At 45.0% G+C, this 18,073-nt stretch overlaps 1 protein-coding gene across 1 annotated transcript in view; it reads left to right on the forward strand.

The window, feature by feature from the left end:
* Lipc (lipase C, hepatic type) overlaps positions 1-18,073 on the forward strand; it is a 138,105-nt gene that overhangs the window by 96,322 nt on the left and 23,710 nt on the right.

Consider the following 18,073-nt stretch of genomic DNA (forward strand, 5'->3'; position numbering starts at 1 on the left):
TACTGATGTCATACACAGCACATTACTTACCCGTCAGAGGTGCTGCTAGTGTAGACAGACCTGCTACACTGCCATATAGCACACTTAACCACAGATTCACAATACTTGATAATAAATGACTATGTTACTGCTTTATTTATTTACCAAACCATACTTTTAAGCATACATCTATTTATTAGAAAAAGTTTACCACAAAACAGAGTGCCACGAGGTTCAAAGGCAGCGGGCTTCTCAAGCTCATGTTGAGCAGCCTCTTGATTTCTTCATCTTCTCCTGTGCCAGATTTGATCTTATCTCGTTTCCCTCATCATGGCCTTGGGAGCAGTAGGCTGTGCACACACACTCTCACACGTGCACACACATACTCGTACTGTGTAGCCTAGGTATGCAGTAGGCTCTGTCATCTAGGTTTGTGTCAGGAGACACAATGACAAAGTCACTTAATGATGTAGTGCTCCAATCATAACCCAGTCACTAAGCAACATCTAAACTGTACTTTAGTATACCACATGCTGGCAGGCCATGTCTCATTTCTGCATCTCAACAGTTCCACCAGGAAGACATCACTGAATTCATTTGGGGGCACAAAGAGCTCCAGAGACTTCTCCAAGGTCATTGAGCTAATAACTAGGAGAGCCAAAACTAGAGCCCAGGACACCAGACTCCATGCCTTCGCTCTGCTCTACATGAAACAATACAAAATGCAAATTAAGTGGTCACCCACCTCAGAGGCATCCTTCAGTCCTCTTTCCAGTTCCTACTCAGTACCTGGCCCCCACTGGGGAAGGGAGAGTGACTGATTCTTCACTAAGGCCCTGACCCAATGATTCATCTCACAGGGTCTACCATGGGGCTCTACAGGGACCAGGGTAGATGATGCAAGATTATGAATGGTAAACATCATGGCCCCAGAGTTAGACCCCAGGCAGGTTCTCATAAGAGAAAGAAAGGTCTAGCTAGCAGAATCCAGTTATCCAGCAGGGCTAGGGCATCCTTGCACTAGTAAAGGGTAAATTGGTGCCAACAAACAACATCATGTATGTATGTTTTAAAAGTTCCAAGTCACTGAACCTAGAAATTCCAATTCCAGGAAAGTATTCAAAAAGGTACTAATTTGGGATATAGAGAAAAGTCTATTAGCTAGAAGTAGTGGCACACACCTGTAATCCTTGCACTCAGGTGGCTGAGGCAGGAGGATCTTGATTTTGAAATCAGTCTGGGCTACATAGCAAGACTTTGTCTCAATAAAACAAAATGAGAGAGAGAGAGGAAAGACAGAGACAGAGACAGAGACCGAGACCTAGAGAGGTGAATAAGATACAGTGTTTTATGTTTGGAAAACAGTTACTACAATAGGTTACTAATTTAAGATACTACAGTAGGTATAGCCATACATGGGAATTCCCTGTGACCCTCCCAAAAATATTAATGTCATGGGGAAATGTCCAAGCTAGTATGTTACATCAGAACTCTAACTTAGATACATGTATCTTTATGTACACACACTTAAGGCCATATAAACACGTGCAGACTCATTTTAAATTAGAAAAGAATCATTAGCAATGGTTGTCTCCAACTGGGAGATTGAAGATGACTTTAGCATTTGTCCCCTTATATTGTGGTGGATGCTTTTATTTTTCTATTTTTTAAGTTTTCTATGATAAATCTTTAGTTCCTTTTTAATTCATTTGTTTCAGGAGTTTACTTTTTAAGAGAAAAGACTTTCCAAGTCAGAAGCAGGGCTATGAGTGAAGAGGAGCTCTAAAGGAAAGGAAAGACCCAAACCCAGGGGGACCAAAGCCCAGGAGATGATGTCTCTAGATTCCAGTCTTTTAGGGAGAGGGATGAAATCTCAGACCTGTCACATACCACCTTAAAGTGGCCTCTTTGTGGTGTTGGAGCCTCAGCTTCAGGCTAAGCAGGTGACAGTGCTCTGGTTAGAGGCCAGGGTCAGGGCTGGGGGGTAAAATCCTCATCCCTATCCTCAAGATATATACACAGTCAATGACAGGAAGCCAGACAGCTGTGACAGGATGACCTGCCACAGTGAGGGTCATTCCACAAATATCCTCCACATCCCAGCACAAAAGCTTGGCCTTTTAGCCCGTTACACTAGGCAAAACACAAAACACCAAAAACCAATAAACAAATAGAATGAAAGTGCATAGTAAAGCAGACACAGAGGAACATAGAAAAAGCAAATCTCCCAAATGATGCCTGCATCATCTCAAAGGCTGCTCAGCCTTCCTGAAGCATCCTGCCACCAAGGAGCTCAGCTGTTCACAGTGCACAGCCCCCAGATTTCTCACACCATAGTCTGGAATCTGGGGGTTCATTTGGTGGGAGCTTAGACTCCAGTTCCTCTAAAATACCATGTCCCTTTCAGCCAAGGAGCTGTTTTGAAAGCTGACACACCCTTGATGTGAATCTGCAGCCCGCCCCAATGAGGTCTCACTCAGAAAACATTTTTAGATCAACCCTGTTCCCGATGCTTGCTCCCAAGGACAAGCTGGAAGAATCCCTGCACCGCTCAAACCTTTCTGAGCTCTTTGATTATCCGAAATGAGAGAAAAATACTAGAGCAAATGCTATTAATCCAAATATTCTCAACGCCTTTCAAAGCAGACTATTCCACCTGTGCTCCAGGAGGCGCAGCTCAGGCAGAGCTGCCTCTTCCGCCCTCTGACTCCTGTTAGCAAAGCCAAACCCCTTAAAAAACAAACCCTCAGAACAATGGGGGGAAGTGCTGAAAACCAAAGGTGAGGGAAGAAAAAGGAAGAGGAAGCAGAGAAATGGAAAGGGGGGAACAGGGATTGGGAAATCTGCAATTGACATATGCCTCATCTAAAAAACAAAATAGGACCAGGCACTCCAGTGACCAGTGGCACATCCCCTGAAGGAAATCCCCTTAATTCACTCTGCTGCTGGAAAGACCCCAGGCAGCTGGTGCCTGCTATCAGGAATCCTCCCCCACTGTGTGCAAAACTGCACGGCTGTAGGGCGGGGCAGGAGGTGTGGTTTCCAAACCTTGAAGTCATTTGCTTTCGGGTAAACAAACATCTCTTCGGCCCTGCCAACTTCACCCAACCATAAAGTCGTCATGCTAAATTAGTAGCATTTCAATCACTTGTGAAACAGGCTGGTGACAGGCTAGGAGAGGATAAGTGAAGAATCAGATGTTGTTATGGGAAAGAGGTAGGAGCAGAGAATAAAAACAGAGCAGCTCAGTAATCATGCTGTGGCCCATTGGCACCATGTCAGTTACTGCCAGAGGAGATGGAGTTCGGCACCTGTTTGTGGTCAGAAAGCATTCGACTCAAGCAAATGGCTTGACCTTCTGAGCCCCTGCTTTGTCTGTTAGAGGATGGCCTCTGTTTCATTAGGTTATTTAGAGCTTTCAATAAAACAATACAAGGAGCTTACACAACACTTAAGACCTAAGTCATAGGAGCAGTAATAAGGGTAGTACTTTAGGTAGTATTTTCTTGGTTGTGCTTGTTTGTTTGGTTAGTTGGTTGTTTTTGTTTGTTTCTTGATTTTTTTCTGAGACCAGATTTCTTGTAGCCCAGGCTGGCCTTAAACTCACCAAGTAGTCAAGGATGACCTTCAACTTCTGATCCCTCTGCCTCCACCTCCTGAGTGCTGACATTACAGGCATAAACCTGTAGGAATAGGAGTCACAGGAGAAAAGAAAGCAGCCAATTTGACCTTCAGGACAAAGGCCTTTCCCCTGTAAGAAACTGGGCCCCAGATGGGATGAGGTCTCTGGGTCACCTACCAGTGTGAAAGTTTAGCTGAAGAAAGCTGGTGGGGGTGGGGAGGGGGAGGGGGACCAAAGTCAAGAAGAAGAGGTATTAGAGAGAGGATCTTGTTCAGAAGATCCTCCTGGGTTTTGACACCAAAATGCTAGGAGTAAGAGTTGCATGCGGGAAAAGAAAACAACCAACCTCAACAATCCAGATTGACCTTTATAGTCAATGAGAATAGAAGCTGATCACCGGAAACAGCACAGTAGCCACACCAGTCAAGCGGCAGGGGAGTTTTAAGCATGTTTGTTATATGGAAATAGAGTCATGGGGGTTAGGTAGGGGTGTTTATAAAGAGCTTAGGTTCCAATAAGGGTCTCTTTGCTTGCAGAACAGGAATTGCTTTATCATTGGGGGTAATATGTTCTGGGGCCATATATTGAAACAGGGCTAGCAACACTCCAATAAGGTTCATCCGTGGTTGTGGTAGTTTATAACCAGTGGGGAAAGGGGGTTGCATTTTTCCTTTAAGCCACTATGCCCAATTTTATATGGTGCTTTGGATGGAACCCAGAACTTCATGCATCCTAGGCAAGCATTCTACCAACTCATAATAAGTAGAATTTTCTGTTATTTCAACTAGTATTGCATTCTGTTCCATTTTACTGACTTCAGGTAGGAGAACCGTTTTCAGCCCTGTTTGATTGAAAGCAAACAGAGATCCCAGAAAGGTAAAAAATTAAATGTATGACCCAGTCAATATAAGAAGTTAAAGGAAACTGGGCTTGGTGGTACACGCCTTTAATCCCAGCACTTGGGAGGCAGAGGCAGGCAGATCTCTATGAGATCAAGGCCAGTCTGGGCTACATAGCAAGTTCCATGACAGCTGGGGCTACAGGAAGGCTCTCTCTCAAAAAAACAAACAAATAATAAAAGAGTTACAAGGACTGTGCATTTATTTCTTACTGCAACAAAATGGTGCAAATCTAAAACTGAAAACAGTATGTTAGGCTGGGGTGTAGCTTGTTCTATGGGATAGAACTATTCAGAGTTGGGGCTTATTTTAATTAATTTTCTGGCTTTTTTAAAAAAAAACTCTCCCATTTACCAAATGTTGTATAGTATTTGCTGTCAGGACATGTCAGAACACAGTCCCACCTTCTAACCTATACCTCTCTAGATAGAGCTACATCAGAATCAAGCTTTATTAGAATGGAATAAAAGAGATCTATACATAGAGAGCCTAAAATCACCGAAGCCTACACTTAAAAGCAAAAATGAGTCTTGCCAGGCCATTAGCCAACCCCCTTATTCTATAAAGGGGAAAACTCAGAGCCAGAGGGGTGATAAACCTTCCCTGGTGTCAAATAGTGGGTTAGTGATAGGTTCTGAAGCCTGAATTAGAACTTGGGAGGTGGGGCAGGAATCAAACTTCAAGACAATTTGGAAACAAAAATCAGTAGGCTTTGCAAACTGACTAGTGGAATAAAAAAGGCATAGGGTCAAGGACCTGAAGTTCGTAGCTTCAGGTGTCAGTCACTGAACTGCAGACAGATGACTGGAGAAGTAATGTATATGTGCTCTGGGGCTGATCATCATGTGGTCTGGGGCTGTGCAACATGTGCTCTGGGGTTGTGCTTCATGCTTTGGGGCTCAGACCCTTTCTAGCATCACTAAAATTTCCCACTATTCATTCTCTTCTCATATCCAGTTCTCTCACAAGTGCAGGAACAGGGCTGGTATCATCTCTGAGCACCACATGTTTTGTTTTGTGTTTCTTGCTGACACCAAGCTAGACTTCAAGAGTGGGCTTGTCTCAACATCTACCAACTTACACCTGACCCCAAGGCAATTGGGTTTGCTGTGCATCTTTGTTTGAACTTTAAAGATGTTGCCCAGGTGATTTCTTGCTTTTATTACTTCTGGAGAAATATTGTCAAGCACTGGGCAATAAGCAGCACAGGACAGTAATCTTGAAAGAGGAGAGATAAAGGTGAAAACTCCACAATAGTTCAATTTATAGCCTGGAGAGGAGTCCCAGCCCACCAGCTTCTCCCTTGACCAGGTAGGCAGGGTTTGGAGTTCAGGCAGGCTAAGAATAATAGAGCTGACAGAGAAGAGAGGGGAACTCCAGAGAGATGAAGAGTGCCCCCCACCCGTCTTCCATCAAGTAGAGATCAGTGGGTGCATATGAGGAAACTACTCAGAGAAAGAACCACCAGAAAGGATCAGGCAGAGCAATGCCAGGGCACTCACACAGGGTTAGGAGAATGTTCTCACCAACCACACTGAAGAAACATTGAGCAGTCAGAGTAGAATCCTTTTGAAGGGTGACCACTTCAGGACTGTGCCAATTAGCCCCAATTACCTGACCTGGCCCCACCTCACAAAGTTGTTCTTTTTTTTAAGATTTTATTTATTTTTATTTTACGTGTAAAGTGTTTTGTCTGTATGTATGTAAGTGTACCACATGAATGCAATGCCCACAGAGGACAGAAGAGCATCTGCTCCCCTGGAACTGGAGTTAAAGATGGGTATTAGTCACCATGTGAGAGCTGGGAACCAAACCCAGGTCCTCTGAAAGAACGGTGAGTGCTCTTACCCACTGAGCCATCTTTCCAGTCCCCTAACAAAGTTTTAAAGCCAGCTTGAAAAAATTCAAACTGATCCCCACTAAGCTGTGTCCTAGAACATACATAAATGATATTTAGAATATTCAGCTTCAACAAGATAAGGTTCACAGTGTCAGGAATTATAGGTCATATAAAGAAGGTAAGTCCAATTAGAAGAAAAGTCAATAAAGCTGGAAATTATAAAAACGATAAAATTAGTGGGCAAGAATATTGTATGTGTGTGTGTGTGTGTGTGTGTGTGTGTGTTGTTGTTGTTGTTGTTGATGGTAGTGGTGGTGGTGTTTTGAGACAGGATCTCAGGTAGCACAGGGTAGTCTCTAACTTGATATGTAACCAAGAATGACCTTGAACTTCTGATCTTCCTGCCTCTACTTCCCCAGTGCTAGTATTACAAGTGTGTGTTACCATGTCTGGCTTTATCCAGTGCTGAGGATGAAACTCAGGACTTCATGCAATCTGCACTCAATGTGCACATACCTACACACAGACACACATACAAATAATTTAAATTTTTTTCAATAAAATAAAAGTACACTGTTACAGCATAAGCAAATTGCCTAAAACCAGTGGTAAAAAGAAAATCTTAAAGAAAACCAACATAAAAAGCCACAGTGTATGCAGAGGAACAAAGAATTTAAGTTATCTGTTGTTTTGTATATCATGCAGTATGGAAGCCCAAGTCCTCTGTGACACACTTCTGAATTCTAAATTTAGCATGATTCACTGAAAAGGATTAACTCCAGTTCAAACCTATTAAATGACTTGGGAACAATTTGATCCTATTGAGATTTGCATTAAAGTTGTGTTAAATGGGACTGAAATAGCCTTCAGTCTAGGGCTGGCTTGCCCCCAGATATCAGACAGCAGTGCTAATGTTAATGAGTGCGATATGATGACAAAATATCAGAGTCTAACATCATCCATCACTAATTCTTCCTTCAATAACTGTATCTGTGTGTGTGTGTGTGTGCTGTGTATGTCCACACGTCGGAGTGGGTGTGCGCAGGTACATTTGCACACATGTGTGGAAGCCTGAGGTTGACAGGAGGTATCTTCCTCAGTCCTTCTCCATATCTTATTTTTTGAGACAGAATGTCTCACTGAACTTGGAGCTCACTATTTGTTCAAACTGGCCGGCCAGCCATGGAGCCCTGGGAGTCTGTCTCCACCTCCTCCAGTGCTGGGCTACACTGCACTCAGGTACTAGAGACTCAAACTCAGGTCCTCACACTTTACCCACTGAGTCATTTCTGAAGCCCTGTATTGAGTAGAACTGTTTTCTGCCTCTCCTCACTCTTACTTACCAAGTAAACTTTCCCAGTATTTTAATACATACCTAACATTACTCTTCTTCTTGCTGAGCAAAACAGCTGGGCTCTTGCCTCTTACAGAGGCCTGCCCCCCTCTACACGATACAGCATACAGTGCTGACCTCATCAGTGTTCGTTTCGCCAGTGTTATCACAGCCTAGCATAGCTTCACCTGGACCTCAAGCCTCTTTATGTGAAAAAATCAAATTCAAGATTGGGCACTGAAAAAAATAAACTCAGGTTTTTGTTTTTGTTTGTTTTGAGCAAACCCCTTTAGCAGTCTCACAAGAATTTAAAAGACAATTTTTAGACCAAATGTTCCATTGTCAAGAATTGCAGACCACGAGAATTGCAGGACCTTTGAAGTCCCGCCCACAGTTCCAGGAAACGCCCTTTGTACATGAGCTCCTTTCCCACAGAGATGGGGGAGCGAGGCTATGACTCCGGAAGTGACGTGCAGGGAGACAGAAACCCTGCTGAACGTAATCTTCCATTGCCATCACATCCAAAAGCACCGGGCATGACTTTCTGTTGACATCACATAAAATAGGAATGTAGGAGCATTCCTAAGAGATTCCACTTGATCTAGACAAGAAACCTGTAAGTAAAGAGACACGTATCATAGCTCCCCAGGGACAGAGGAGGGAATGGGCCAGCAAAGGTTGGGTGACTTGAGCAAGATCAGATGACGAGCCAGTGGAAGAGTGGGTCCTTACCTCAGATCTCTAACTCCAAGACAAGAGCTCTTTCATTGTGTCCCATTTCTTCTATTTAGTATCAGATAAGGAAACAGACACCAACCGCCTGGTGTTGACCCAAGCCCAAGAGCTTCTCAACAGCAGCATAATTGACATGTGGGGCTGGATAATTTTTTCTCAGAGGGCAAGGCCTGCCCTTGCATTGTAGGATGCTTAGCAGCACCCCAGACCTCTGTCCACTAGATGCCAGTCGCACTCTATTTGCTCCAAGGTTTGACGTGGCTAGGGATGTGACTCAGTGGGTCAAGTGATTGCCTATCATGCCTGAAATCCCCTGCACTACAAAAACCGTGTGTGGTGGTACATGCCTATAATTCCAGCATTCTCAAAGGGTGGAGGCAAGGAGGATCATAAGTTCAAGGTCATCCTCTGCTACATGATGAGTTCGAGGTCAGCCTGGGAGACTCAATCTCCAAAATAACAATAATTAATAATGATAATAACAATAACAATGTTTTTTTAAATCTCCAGATAGGACCATGAAACTAAATATCCCCAGGGTCGTAAGGGAAATACAAACTCCCTGTTGTGACAAACCACTGTCCTAGGGTGTAAGTTCCAGCCCTGAGGCTGAGTCTGGCTACATCAGCGCCTTTGGTAAGAGGGTAATGACCTGTGCAGAGCAGACAGGAAGTGCACAGTGAGTAGGAGCAGCACTATAATTGAAGGAACCACACTGCCAGGCACAGGAAAGGCTGACGCCTGAGAATGCTGTCAATGTACTTGAGAAAGCAGCAGCCCCAAGAAACAAAACCAGAAGAGGAACTTGTGCTTTTGCTGTGAGTCTGGATCTGTAGAACTCAGCAGTGAGATAGAGCTGTATAGCCCACGGCTTGATCTAAACAGCCCTCAGTCCCTCTTTGTGTGCTCATTCTCCCTTCTTAGGCTCAGCTAACCTGTCACCACCCAAGCCACTTTCCAAGGAGCTGCTATTAGAAGGCAGCACAGGACTCACCAGTGTGGCAAGATTCAAGCTCTGTATACAAACAAGGTCTGGATGAACCTCACAACGTACTGGGTAAAGGAGCCAGGCACAAGACTGCCTACTGTGTGAATTCATTTACATCAAGTTCAAGGACAGGCAAATGAATTTCCAATGTAGAAGTGACTGTGGTGGTATTGCCTAAAGACAGCTGAGGGGGACTTCTGGGCCTGGAACCTTCTCTGTCTCAATCCTGGTTGGGGCTATACTGATTGTAATCAGGTAGAAACCCATAGAGTGATACATTCAGGGTGGTCACCCTTCCTGTATGGAATTGTGCTTCTTGTAAAGAAGCTTTATCCCCTTAAAAGAAGAGAGTTGACTTAGGAGCCAAACTAGCTGTGAGTTCCAGCCCTGCAGATGATTCTGGCTACGTCAGAGCATTTTGCAAGAGGTTAATGACTTGGGCAGGGCAGACAGGAAGTACAGTTGGCACAAGTATCACTGTAATTAACAGAGCCACATTGACAGGCACAGGAAAGAGTGAGAAGAGATTTGAGCCCCTCTCTTGCCCCCTCCAGCTCCCCTGCCACTGTGCTGAGCCCTGAGTGTCCATGTGAGACATACAGTGTCTCAGCCCAGGTGTCCTCACCCCAGCCACTGAGACAGGCCTGTAGCCCCCTGAAGTTCCTCTGGCTTCTCAGCCTTGCTCAGGAGCTGGGCCTAGAGCTCTTCATCAATGGATGGAGTATTTACAGAATACAGAAGTTTTGATTAAACAGTTCGTTTTACTGGAGACTGGGGGGGATTGTACCCTATCTCCTTCTGAGTTAGTCTTGACATGGCAGCCCTTGCTCCCAGAATACATCTCTTCGTATCTGAAGACCTAAGACAAGAATCACAATGTCAGAAGATGATGAGGAATGGACAGAGATTGTCTTTACCTTTCCCTCAGGACTGCTTTGGGGCGGCTTGGCTACAACGTCCTGCTCCTTGCTGTCTTTTATTCTTCTCTTCGAAACGGGCTGAGTCAGAAGGAAACGAGATAAAAGAGGGCGGGTTCTAGATCCAGAGGAATGGGACACCGCATCTTTCCATATCTCCGTTTAAGTGCAGATGTTTGGTGTTTTTTGTTTTGTTTTGTTTTGTTTTTTACATTTATTTGTGTGTATGTGTGTGCACATGTGTGTCATGGCTCACATGTGGAGGTCAGAGGACAGCTTTCAGGAGTCAGTTCTCTCACCATGTAGGTCCTAGAGATCAAACTCAACTTGTCAGACTTGACAGCAAGCACTTTACCCACTGAGCCATCTTGTCATTCCCCTATGCGCGCCTGCACTTTTTTTTTTTTTGAAAAAAGTAGCCGGGCTAGATTTGAAAAAAGTAGCTGGGCTAGATTTGTGCCTTTTGAATCTATGTCAGTCATGGAGGCCTTCCTATGATCAGAACCTCCAGCAAAATGTGCTAGAAACTAAAAGCGGTGATAATTGTGTTGAAGCAGAGGTGGGCAGTTTGGGAACCCCCACTCTCAGCATTATTGTACCCCCTCCACAGGCCCCAAACCACCTCCACAGGCCCCTCAGGCATGGGACCCTAGGCACAGTATTTATAAACCACTGCATTTACCTATTTAGCAAATTATTTCTTAACTACTAAAACACCGCTTTTAAGTGCTCTGTTCCTACACAATCCACAGATTTTGATTAAAAGATCCTCTGTACCCTAAGAAAACTGATAATAAAATCTTACAGGACGTGTATCTGAACAGAAAGACTGGAAGGAAATAGACTACAACAGCACTTAGAAGGTCACAGCAGCAGGCTGCGTGGCACTCATCATCCTGGGTCAACACACCAACACGCAGAGAGGGACATGAGTGCAGCCCTGGGAGACAAGAGCCTGTTCACAGACAGGACTTCCCCAAGAGTCTGGAAATGTCTGGCCATATGAAAGGAATTCAGAGGCTGAGGCAGTTTGCTCCAAAGATATATCTGAGAGTCACTGTGTGTCATTAGCCCCTCTTAAAAGAGTTCATGTGCAGAACCTTCTTAATAGCTCTCTGCAACCACAGGAAGCCCTGTAATTTTGTTTAGCACATTCCCAAGATCATGTGGCCACAAAGCTCCTTAGTGCATGTAACTCCTATTCATAGCTCCAGAAAGAATTTGGGATCAGAAAAGCCTTCATAAAGACAATTTTTTTAATTTATTATTTTTATTTTTATGTGTATGAGTGCCTGCATGTGTTTTAAGTGCACCCATGTCATGCAATGCCTGAGGAGGTCAAAAGAGGGCTTCAGTGTCCCCTGGAACTGGAGTTATGGACAGGACAGTTGTCAGCCACCATGGGGGTACTTGCAATTGAACCCGGGTCCTCTGTAAGAGCAGTCAGTGCTCTTAACCACTGAGCCATCTCTCCAGCCCCCATAAAGACAATTTTTTAAACATGTAGAAAAGCTTAAAATAAAGAATCACAGAGGAAGAAGGAAGAGGAGAAGCTGGGGTGGTGTCTGAGGGCTTTGAGAAAAGAACAAAACAAAGACTACCCATGATTCCAAGAATCTCCAGAACTTTCTCCTTACCTGCAAGGCCTTCTCTCCAGCCTAGTCCTAGAAAGTGCATAGGTGGCTGTGGAAATGGCCCAAAGGCTCATGACCCCAGGAACAGTTCTGGGTATTAGAAGAGAGTCAGGTGGGTCCTTGCCTCTGGACTTCCCTTCTTCACAGTATTGACTCATGAATTCCACACCAACTGCTCATCCTAGTGGGAATTGCTCTCTAAGAAGAAAAAAACTCCCTTAGTGGAGTTGAGTGCAGTTGTGTTTACAAAGAAAGGTTAGAAGCATGGTGCTTATCCTATGATAGAGAAGTGAGTCCACCATTTACCATCCAAACATTCCTTGGATGGAGTACTACCCAGCCTTGAACAATGATGCACATAAACACCATGGAAGCATGGAGAGATGTCTCTTATGTTGTATAAAATGAAAAAAATCAAAAATAGTCATACCTGCACAGTTATATAAAATACATATTTAGTTCTGCATACAGATAGCACAGGAAAGTAAAAAGTCAATCCATTGGATTGATGAGCTTATAAGATTTTTTAAAATTCTGCTTTCTATTGTTAACAGTTTTTACACAACACATACAATTTTAATAGAATAAGAAAAAAACCCGAGTTTGCTCCAGAAATTGTTTGGCCAAAAGGCAAATTTCAGCTGTACAAAAGTGCCTGACATAGAGGAAGGACATCGTCAGCAAATGTGGATGGAAAAGGGACGAACAAGTAGAAGTGAATAAGTGGATAAATGTACAAACAGAAAACACGTACCACCACAATGGGCATAAATTCAGAATGAGTCCGTCCGCGGCTCAGCAGAACGACCACAGGTGGCAAGCACCTGACTATAGTCAACTGCCCATATGACCATGAAGACGACTAGAGGCTACCAGAGCCTCTCCTGGGAACACTCGGTGTCATGGAAAGAGGCTGCGTTTGGGCAGAATTCTTTGTCCTAATTTCCCCTTTAATTATGACTAGCTGTGTGAGCTCCAGTAGGCAGCTCAGCTTCCACACCCTCCCACAGAACAAACATTTATTGAGATATTATTTTGAATTGTTTTTCTTGTTCCCACTGTTCCTCAGTTCTGAGGGGTTTTCAGGATTAGAAGCAGAAGCCATTCAAGTCCAGTGTGTTTTCCTATCTTTTGTATAAGCCTAAACGCATCAAAATAATTGTCCTAGGGCCAATGAGTTGGCTCAGTGAGTAAAGGTGCTTGCTGCCAAGACTGATGACCTGAGCTCCATCCCCAGAACCCACTTGATGGAAAAGAAAGAACTGACCCTCATGTCATCTGATCTGCACATGCATCACATGGCACATGCACACACAGACACACAGACACACACACACACACACACACACAGACACACACACACACACACATACACTAAATAAATGTAAACATTTGTAAATTCAAATCTGAGTTTTAGCCTTGGGTAATTTCCACCGTGTAAATACTCCCACATGGCCAGTTTCAAACCACCTCAGTTAAGATATGGAACATGGAGAGTTGGGAAGACAGCTGAGGCAGTGAGAGCCACCTGAGGACTTGTACCAAAGTTCTGTCTAGAGAGTTCCCAGAGATCTTGCCCAGATCTTGCTCACTAGGGTTCTAGGAAGGTGGGTTGTGGCTAACTCCTAACAGTCACAACCATTCTCTATATCTAGTGTCATCTGCTTGACAAGTGACACAGTTGGATGTTCCTACCCACTCCTCAAAAGTAATCAGCCCCCTTACCAATCAATAAATATCTATTGTCCTGATTAAATCCAGTATCTCCTTTCATCACGTTGTCTTGTGCTTCATTCCCCAGCATTGCCTATAATGGAGGGGGGAGAGAGCGAGAGAGTGAGAGAGAGCGAGAGAGCAAGAGAGCAAGCGAGAGAGAGAGAGAGAGAGAGAGAGAGAGAGAGAGAGAGAGATCCTAGACACTCTGGAGGTAGAAGTGACCTGGTGGCCAAAAGCAGGGAAAAAAAAAAAAAGAAGGAAATCTTTAAATCTCCCCTTCAGTTTTGTTTAAAGCAGGAGAGACCAAACTGTGACCTAGGATAGAAATGAATGTGGCCCAACATGAAATCATAAACTTACTTAGACCACGAGATTTTTGTGAGTGTGTGATTTTTTTTGTGTAACTAAATTGTGAGATTGCAAGCATGAACTTCATGTTCCAAGGTCATGCAAGATAAACATATGTGTGCTCTCAAAAGCCACAGGCCATAGATTGGACACCCTGGAGTAGCCCAAGACAATTCTTCCTCATCCAGTGTGGCCCAGAGAAGTCCAAAAGTTGGATAACCCTGGAAAACAGAGTGTTTTACTTTTCACTCATAAACACCCTCAAAGTGGGATTTCTAGCTAGTCTCTTTTTATAGAAGAGACACTGAGAGGCTAAGGTCACACAGCCTTATCAGCTGAGCTAGGACTCAGGCCAGGCAATCAGGCTGCAGACCACCAGCTCCTGACCTCCACCAGCACCATGCCACACAGTGGGCCAACAAGCCATGAGTAGAGTTTATGCATGGGCAGACAGGGGAGAAACCAGCAACCTGGGATGGGAGTAGGGTACCCAAGGCAGCTGTTCCTCCTCCTCCTCTTCCTCCTCCACCTTTTCCTCTTCCTCCTCCTCTTCCTCCCCTTCCTCTTCCTTCTTTGCCTCCTCTTCCTCCTCCTTTTCCTCCTCCTCCTCTTTTTATCCTCCTCCTCTTCCTCCTCTCTTCCTCTTCCTCCTCTTTCTCCTCTTCCTCCTCCTCCTCTTCCTCCTCCTCTTCCTCTTCCTCCTTTCCCTCCTCTTCCTCCTCTTCTTCCTCCCCATCTCCTTTTCATTCTTCTCCTTCTTCTTTGAGACAGGGTCTCATGTAGCCCAGGTTAGCCTCAAACTCCCTATGTAACTGAGGATGACCTTGGATTTCTGATCCTTCTTCCCACCTCCCTAGCACTGGGATTATGAATGTGCTGTACCACACCCAGTGTATACAGCACTGGGGGTGAACCCAGGGCTTCATGCACACTAGGCAGGCACTCAGCCATCTGAGCTACAAGTCCAGTTCCATGCAGAAAATCTTCAGTCAACATGGCCCAACTTTAAACCGTTGGCTGGATCCCAGCAGCCACAGTGGCAGCTATATTTATTTTGTAGGGCTGTTCCATCCTGGGCAGAGGACATGGTTTGGAGAATTTTCAGGGAAATTATGAAATTATGGTCTTCCAGGGGACTCCTTCCAGGTCTGGGAATAGTTTCAACAGTACATGTTTACAATGCAAGGTCATGCATGAGTACACACACACACACACACACACACACACACACACACACAGTGAATTCGTGGAGATGTTTTACAAACAGCTCTACACAGAACATATTAGCACCAAGGCTCCTGTCTCCTGCACCTGCTGTGTGTTCAATCCAGCAGACTCATCCTGCACAGGCTTCACAGAGAGAAAGAAGGCAGCTCAAGACACCAAGCAGGGCCTTCCACTGCGGCATCCTTGGCTCTCTCCTAGGCCAGATGGCCCAGCTCAGGTGCCCGCAATCATCCACCCCTCCAAAGAGAAAAGAGAAATTGGTTCTGCAAGCTTGGAACACAATTGTGGCTCTCCCCAGCAGCCCAATAAGATCACACGGTGTATGTTTTAGGATGTTAATGTTAGCATTCTATCTTGGGGCCAGTGAGATGGCTCAGAGGGTAAAGGCATTACAGGCAAGTCTGATGACCTGAGTTCGACTCCTGGGACCCACAGAATGGAAGAAGAGACCTGACCCCCCCCCCGACAAGGTATCCTCCTACCTCCACACAAGTACTGTGGCACATGCACACCCACACACATACATACACAAAAATGTATATAATTTAAATTTTTTGTTTAGGGGCTGGAAAGATGGCTCATTGCTTAAGTTTACTCTCTCAGAGGTTCTGGTTTCGGTTCCTAGCACCCAAATGGTGGCTAACAACTGTCCTTAACTCTCATTCCAGGGGATCCCACACCCTCTGGCAGGCATTGCATCCACAGGTGTACTACGTACATGCAAACAAAACATTCATACACATAAAAAATAAAGTTTTTTAAAGTTTTTAAAATAAAATTTTGTTTATGATATCCTGGTTAGATTACTGCCCTTATTCCGTCTTTGTGCCAGTTTCTCCAACTATGAATTTGTGTGCAGTAGTCAAAGTTCTCTCCACAGCAGCCCTTCAGCTCTTACATTCCCACTGAACTTTACTATTTTAGGCACCAAAGCACAGTCCCTTTGATCACTTCTCATAGACAGAGGTTCCTAAAGAATCTTCCACTGGAGTCTGGAGAGATGGCTCAGTAGTTAAGAGCATGCACTGCTCTTCCAGAGTAACTCAAGTTCAATTCCCAGTAACCATGTCAGGCTGCTCACAACTGCTTGTAACTCCAGTTCCTGGGGGGATCCAATGCTTCTGGTTTCTGGGTACCTGCACTCACGTGCAGACATACATATATATGTATGTATATTTATAATTATAATTATGTATATAATTAAAAATAAAAGTAAAATATAAAAAGGAGAAAGACATTGAACTTAAAGAACGAAAAGAAACTTCTACCCTAGGTTTCGCCAGGCCTGTCTTCTCTGAACACCTCCCCAGCCTCTCCTAGAAGCATCTCCACTGTAGCCCTTAGGACAGCCACATGCACTGATCACTTTTTCACCTGCCTCCAGCTCCCACCCAGCCCAGCCTCAGCATCAGCAGGTCCTAAGAACCTAAGAAGCGCTGGTTGAGAGGGTGACAGAATGAACAGGCGCACGTCTGTGTGTTCTATCTGCACATTCTTCCTCAGATGCACAGGAAAGCCCGGGAAGGCAGACGGCAGACACAGAGAGCTATAGGCTCAGCCACATGGCCTTTCTATCTGACAGCTCCTTCCCATCATCTATCATCTCCTGCATAGCCAGGAGGCCCTGGGCACTGCGGCGGGGGTGGGGGGCAGAGCCTGTTCTCAGAGCTAAATCCAGAGTCAATATACATAAGACAGAATTGGCCCTTTGAGGGAAGCTGGGGTAGATTTTCACAGAAAGAAAAGATTTCACAGATGAAAAGTGCCAGGTGCCAGGGCCTCTGATCTGCACTTACTTTCACAACACACCCTTACCTAGGCACTAAGTGTATGCAGCATTGTTGTGAGCAAGCGCTCAACAAATCTTATTTAAGCCTGTAACAGCCCCAGGAGTTACCTACTATTTTTATGCCCATTTTCTTTTTTCTTTTCTTTTTCTTTTTTTTTGTATATGTATGTGGGGTGTATGTGTGTGTCTGTGTCTGTGTGTGTATTCGTGTGTGACTGAGGGGGTCAGAGGTCAACCTGTGTGATGGTCCATTTTGTGGACTTGAAAGAAAATCACCTGGGAAGAGTTTCACTGAAGGATTGTCTGGATCAGGTGGGCTTGTGGGAGTGTCTGTGGAGGCTTGTCCTGATTGCCTTGTTGATATGAGAAGACCCAGTCTGATGTGGGCACCCCCAGCCTGATGTGGGAAGACCCACTCTGATGCGGGCACCCCCAGCCTGATGTGGGAAGACCCACTCTGATGCGGGCACCCCCAGCCTGATGTACACCCAGCCTGATGTGGGCACCCCCAGCCTGATGTGGGAAGACCCAGTCTGATGTGGGCACCCCCAGCCTGATGTGGGAAGACCCACTCTGATGCGGTCACCCCCAGCCTGATGTACACCCAGCCTGATGTGGGCAGCACCATTTCCTGGTGTGGGCCCTGGACTGCAGGGGAGCAGAGAAAGCAAGCTGAGCACTAGGCATGCAGGGCACTGATTTCTCTCCACTCTTGACTGTGGCTGTGATGTGCTTCAAGATCCTATCTTGACTCTCCCAAATGGAGCTGTAAGCCAAGTAAACTTCTCTCCCCCAAATTGCTTTCTGTCAGGATATTTCATCACAGCAACAGAAATGAAACTAAGACACCCTGGGATTACAAGCACACATCACCATTCCTGGCTTTTTATGTGGGTGCTAAGGCTTGAACTCAGGCCTCATGTTTGTAAGACAAGCACTTTACCAGCTATCTCTAGCCTTCATAGGAGCATAAGATCCAAAGTCTTTGGCCTCCAGGGCCTGCATGCTCTGGCCTCCCCAGCCTTTCCCTAAGTCATTTGGCCACG

The sequence above is a fragment of the Nannospalax galili genome, unplaced genomic scaffold (genome assembly GCF_000622305.1).
Source record: "Nannospalax galili isolate Female #2095 unplaced genomic scaffold, S.galili_v1.0 scaffold117, whole genome shotgun sequence".
NCBI classification, from domain to species: domain Eukaryota; kingdom Metazoa; phylum Chordata; class Mammalia; order Rodentia; family Spalacidae; genus Nannospalax; species Nannospalax galili.